Source organism: Psammomys obesus, unplaced genomic scaffold (assembly GCF_907164565.1).
Source record: "Psammomys obesus unplaced genomic scaffold, mPsaObe1.curated_primary_1811, whole genome shotgun sequence".
Taxonomy (NCBI): Eukaryota; Metazoa; Chordata; class Mammalia; order Rodentia; family Muridae; genus Psammomys; species Psammomys obesus.
In genome coordinates, this window is record NW_026587216.1 from 28724829 (window position 1) to 28730980 (window position 6152).

Here is a 6152-nt window from a genome sequence, read left to right on the forward strand (position 1 = left end):
TCCTTGGTTGATGCTTCAGTCTCAGCATGCCCCTTTGCACCCTGGTTAGTTGGCTGTTAGTCCTCTTGTCAAGCTCCTGTCTCCTCCAGGTCCTTTTTTCTCTTTCCTCTCACTTTTCCACAAGACTCCCTACGCATTGGCCCAACGTTTGGCTAAGCATCTGTTTTGAGGCACTGATGGGTAGATTCTCTCAGAGGATAACTCTGTCAGGCTCCTGTCTGCAAGCTTAGCAGAGTATCAGTTCACAGTGTTAGGAGTTGGCACTCTGACATAGGGTGGGTGTTTGGTTGGGCCAGGCAGGTAGGGAATTCCCTTAATCTCTGCTTTTTTTTTCTTTGCAAGATTGTTAGTGCTCCTTTTTTTTTCAGTTTTTAAAAATTTTATTGCATTTTATTCACTTTGTACCCATCTGTAGCCCCCTCCTTCATCTCCTCCCAATCCTGTCCTCCTTCCTTATATGAACTAAGTGGCCGGCTCTTTGATCACCTCCCCCTTGAAGGGGGAGCATACTTACCAGGCTACAGGGGAAGGCAATGAAGCCAGTCCCGATAAGACCTGATAGGCTAGGGTCAGATGGAAGAAGAGGAGGACCTCCCTTATCAGTGGACTGGGGGAGGGACATGGGAGGAGAAGATGGAGGGAGGACTGATCAGTGCTCTATCTTTACATCTGCACACCTTGGAGGCAGGGTAGATTTGGGGTTAAAGTTTTTGTGGGTGGGTTGGAGTTCCCCTCTTTCCACCCAGGAGGCTAGTCCAGTAGAAGGTGTCCTCTTCAGAAGGTGGCCTCTGATCCTAGGAGTCTCAGCTTGAGTCCCCCTCATATCCTCCCAGGGGCCTACCCTGACACTGAGTCATTTCTCATGCTGAATGTTTTTGTAGTTGTTTGATAAAGGAAATGATGAAATTGGGGAGAGAAATCAAGGGAGAAAGTGTAAAGGGCATCAGGCTATGAATTGTGAATTACTAAAATTATCATGACGACATATCCTGACTCACAGTTTGCTTCTCATAGAGGTAAAATTGCCACTTTAATGTTACAGATACTAATTTGGTTATATATAGTCTTTCATTTATACTTCATTTTGTTTTATGTGTATAGTGTTTTGCCTTCATATATGTGTGTGTGTCACATGTGTATAATACAGGGAGCAGAAGAGAACAGTCTCCCTTGTAGTGTTAATGTGTTTATTTAGAAGCGGCTTATTCTCTGCTTAGATTAAGGAAAACATATGAAAATAAGCAATCTGCAGTGGCTGTACTTGGCCAGTCTTCCAGTCCAATGAGGCATGTTTATGCTCTCGGTCATGAATACTTTTGATAAACGTCATAATGAATGTGTTCAGTCATCTCACAAATGGCACGTATTACAGGCATCTCGCATCTCACATCTCACAGTCAACTCGCCTTCTGCAGCCTTATTTTGAAGGCATTTGTGGTATCTCAGAAAAATAAGCCAGAGGCAAGTTTCCTCAGCAATGGGGAGATCACTTCAGAAACCAAGATCCAGCGGGCTTTGAAAGAATCTCTTTGGACTAGTTTAGTTGACCTTTCAGGCTTCAGTTTCTTTCTCTGTTCAAGCAGGGAGGGGTTCCCAGTGTTGTTATTCAAGCACATTCCATGCTCATAGGACCTCTAGAAAGCAGGCCACGGCTTCACAGCATACAGGCGCAAGCAGAGGGTGTTGGCCTGCGAGCGGCTGATTTATGGACAGGGCGTTACTGTCGCACAGCGCCAGATAGCTCCGGCAGGAAGCACTGTCACTGCCTGAAACAGTCAGAGCCTATCTGTGTGGAGATTTCAATGAGAGACGTGTAGAGAACGCTGGGAGTTTGTCTTTGCAACACATAAGACAGGCAGACAGAAGGGCAGACAAGCTGTGAGTCAGGACGGGCCACTAACAGGCAGATGCCGCAACAGCTGGGTCTGCACAGCAGCAGCTTCTCCTGCAGGGGAAGGGGACCCTGGCTCACAAGGGCAGCGAGGACTTGTTCCGTCACACTGCAGTCAGGAAGCTGAGCCCAGAGCTGTCCTCAAATGACTTCCCTCGAGGTCCCTGGGGCTGTGGGGAGGGCTGTTTGTGTTCTTTTGCCCTCTTATCTATTTTTTCTTTCTTTTTTTTTTTTTTTTTTTTATTTGTTACAATTATATCACTTTGTATCTCCCTCCTTCATCCCCTTCCTCTTCTCTTTCCATACCCCTCCCACTAATCGGGGAGGTCCTCCTCCCTTTCCATCTGACCCTAGCCTATCGGGTCTCATCAGAACTGGCTGCACCGAAGACAGTGCAGCCCTCCTATCTTTTAAGTTAACCTGCAACTGTCTAGTTAACACGTATGGGTTCAGGGCTCCCTCAGCTCGAAGAAACTAGAGTTACATGAAGCATATTAAAACGTGAAGCTCATTAATTCAGATTTCGTAGTCCTGTTGCCTGATTCATTTAAGAGGCACAATAGCAAGTTTATTTCTGTGCTACAAGATTTCATTATAGATGCCTCACACTCTAAGGAGAGGGGCAGAGAAGTTGTTTAAATTAATTAGGGAGACTGGCTGTCAGGATACTTTATCAAGTTATCAATGTATGACTCAAGGAACTTCAATGGGTAGAATGAATAACTGCTCTCCTCTTTATAACCTTAAATGTAAATTTCCCTGTGGTCCAGACAGTGTGCAACAACTGGAACATAGAAACATAGAATTTACTGAACAGCACGCGGTGCTGTGTGCTAAATCAAACAAAGATGCGACAAAAGAAAGATCTCAGCGTGTTTGGTTTTGGCACCCACTTCATGTACATGCCTTTGCATATGTGTCTGCTTAGCAGGCTCCAGGCAACCGTGAGACCAGCTGGAAGCTGGATAAGCTCCTAATTACATTGGTCCGATAAAACTGATCCACGTTGTAGGGACAGTAAGAGAGCAGCACAGAGCGGGGAGAGCGTCGCCCTCTACTGGTGTGTTTCCAGAGAATTTCTGATGCTTGACTGGAGCTACTACTATTTAAAGGATCAGTCTACATGGCTGGTTAAAGACACCTATGAGGCACCAAATAGACATTATGTTCTTTTCTACAACTTTTTTCTGCACGTCAGGCCTTTGCTTCTAAGGTCATCGTTACCAGGAAAAAAATAAAAAGGTGCTGTGAGGGTTAGCCTGAACAACTTAAGCCAGTGAAAGAAGTAAAATGATCCAAATTAGAAATTGTTCCTATTCACAGATGACATGATCTTAAATATTTAGATGACCCCAGTTATTACACACACAGACAGACACACACAACTAATTCAACCAATACAGCTAGATTGCAAATTATAATCAATACACAAAAATCAATTACATTCTCCCCACTAACAATAAATGGTTCAAATATGAAATGAAATTAATTTCAATTATAACACCATGATAAAAATATACATACTAGAAGTGGAGGTGGGGCTCAATGTGTAAAAAAGCTTTCTGCTCTTTCAGAGAACCTGAGTTTGGTTCCTAGCACCCATAGTGGTCTCCTCACAAGTACCTATGAGTCTGACTTCTGAAATGTGATTCCCTCTGCTGATTTCTGTGAACACACACACATGTTTAAATAGTGTTCATTCACTAGAAAAAAAATAAAATCAATACCACTTGACTTTCTCCTGCTGGGTTCAGAATTAACATTCATGTCTTTCTTTCTTTAATTTGATTAAAAACATTTCGCTAGCATGTAAAACCACCATGGAGGATCAATAAAATTATCATTTCCCCCCAAACACCAGAATATGAAGCCAGTCTTAAATTCCATTAAAAACGTAAACAATCCAAAAGTATGCTGAAAACCTTACTCCAAATCCAAACTGTGCTTCAAAAATTCAGATGATGTATTCTATGGTCCTATTTTGATGTTCTCTGGCTATTGCTATTTTTATCCTGTGATAGAATTTTTTCTTTGCTCCCACAGAGACCAATTCTCAGTGACATTTCTAATCAAGACAGGAAGCTTTATAATAAGGCCATCATTCTTTGCTTTCACACTATAAACTGAAGCACATTACAGAATAAATAAGAAAACTTAGCTCTCACTGGCTGTGGAATTTTGGACTTCATTGAATATTTGCACTGAGTCTTAATTAGATACTGAAATAAGTGGAAAGAGGCAAAAATAGATAGTTAATCATTCTTCCTCCTAAGGAAAATACTTAGTTAGAGAATCTGATGATTAGATGACTTGAAGACTTTTAGCATCACGCAGGAGACAGGTCTGTGAGAAGATTTGCAGCTGAGAAGGGAAGATCCTTCCTCAGAATGGGTAACATCTTCCGATATGACAGAAAAAGCTTCCAAGAAAAAGCAGTGTCAGCAGAGAGCCTTCACTTCCTGAGCAGATACAGGTCACGTAGGGATGGCTATTGCTGTTGATGTCATTGACTCCAACCTTCCGGTTTGGACTACATACCAAAGGTTCTTCAGGAACTCCAGGTTTTTAATTCTGGATTGGACTGCAGAGGCATGTGCCTTCACGGATTGGACATCGAGCAGGTTTTCTGTCTCCAGAGTGCAAATGGCCATAACCGGAATGCAGTAAATGCAAATGGCCATTACTGGAAAACAAAAATCTCCCTTTCTAATATATCTGTCTTCATTCTATTGTTTCTGTGCATTCGAGAACCCTGCATAATACAAAAGAAACACCAAACAGCCTCCTCAGCCTATCAAAAAACACAGGATACATACAAAATCTCTGTAAGTCATTATTTTCAGGTCATCAACACAAGTCGATTCTTAAGCTTTTATTTTTCAGTTACTTCAGGAACTCATCAAATAAGAACTGTGCCTAACAACAATAAACAATATCTCACTTAAGAAATGTTGGAGGACCTATAGGTCCTTCTATAAAGTGATTTAATTGCACAAGGAAACTATAAAGCCACCACCACAACAGAAAACCCATTCCAGCATTAGAAGACACTCAAACGTTCAAAAATAATGATCAAAGATCATGAACTTCAACTCACAAGCATTTAAACTTAAGGAGAGAGAGAGCGCGCTTAGGAAACACCCATGGAATAGGGGCCAGAAAGAACATGACAGGTGCAGGTCAGGGAAGGGCGCTAGGAAGTGCTGTCTTTAGGACATAACATGGACTTTTGTACTCATGAACTCACAGCACCTATAGTTACCAGCACAGACCTGCACAAGATTGAGTCTGTTAATATTCAGTCTTGAGGATGGAAGGGACACACCACCCTTAGCTGAATTGCTATTAACACTTAATGGGTGCTGGGGGCAAGAGAGCCCATTTTTCTTCAGTAGTGTAGCCGCTGGTTAGTTTCCCAAGATTCAGGGAATAGCATATTCACATGTAAGGAATCATTAAAGAAAAGAAGAAGAAAGAAAGTAGGAAGGGATATATTGTTAAGAAAAATGGTTTCAGAAGGATTGGATAGGGTAATGAAAGAGGGAAATTCAGGTGAATATGAGCAAAATGCATTATATATGTATATACACATATATATACACACACATACAGGTATTTGAATGACTTCTCTAGTTGAGTCTTGATACTTAAGCTTCAATAAAAATGAGAGGGAAACTGGCATTCCTTTTAACTTCTTTTCTGAAGCTTTTTAATAGGTAAACAAGGAATAAAAAGAGAAGCTAGGGAAAGGTTTGGGGAGCAAGTAGAGAGGTTGGTAATGTGATTGAAGTCTGGTTGCAATGCAAAGTGCAGGGTTTGAAATGACTTGCTGCAATGATTTGAAATAATGCTGCTCACGGAGCTTCTTCTTTGAGGCTTCTCTGAGCATCCTCACACCACGGGGCACCTCTTTCTGAATGCCCCTTTCTCTATTACCCATCCTGCTTAAAATCTTTTTTGTGATTTTTTTTTAATTTTTATTATTAGTTATATTTTATTAACTCTGTAGCCCAGCTATATCCCGCTCCCTCCTTCCCTTCCAATCCCTCCCTCATCTTCTCCCTGCCCCTTTCCAAGTCCACTGTTTAGGGAGGACCTCCTCCCCTTTCATCTGACCCTGTTTTATCAGGTATCTTCAGAACTGGCTACAAAGTCCTCCTCTGTGGCCTAGCAAGACTGCTCCACCCTTGGGGGGTGGGGAGGTCAAAGAGCCTACCATTGAGTTCCTGTCAGAAATAGTCCCTGTTCCCCTTGTTATGGG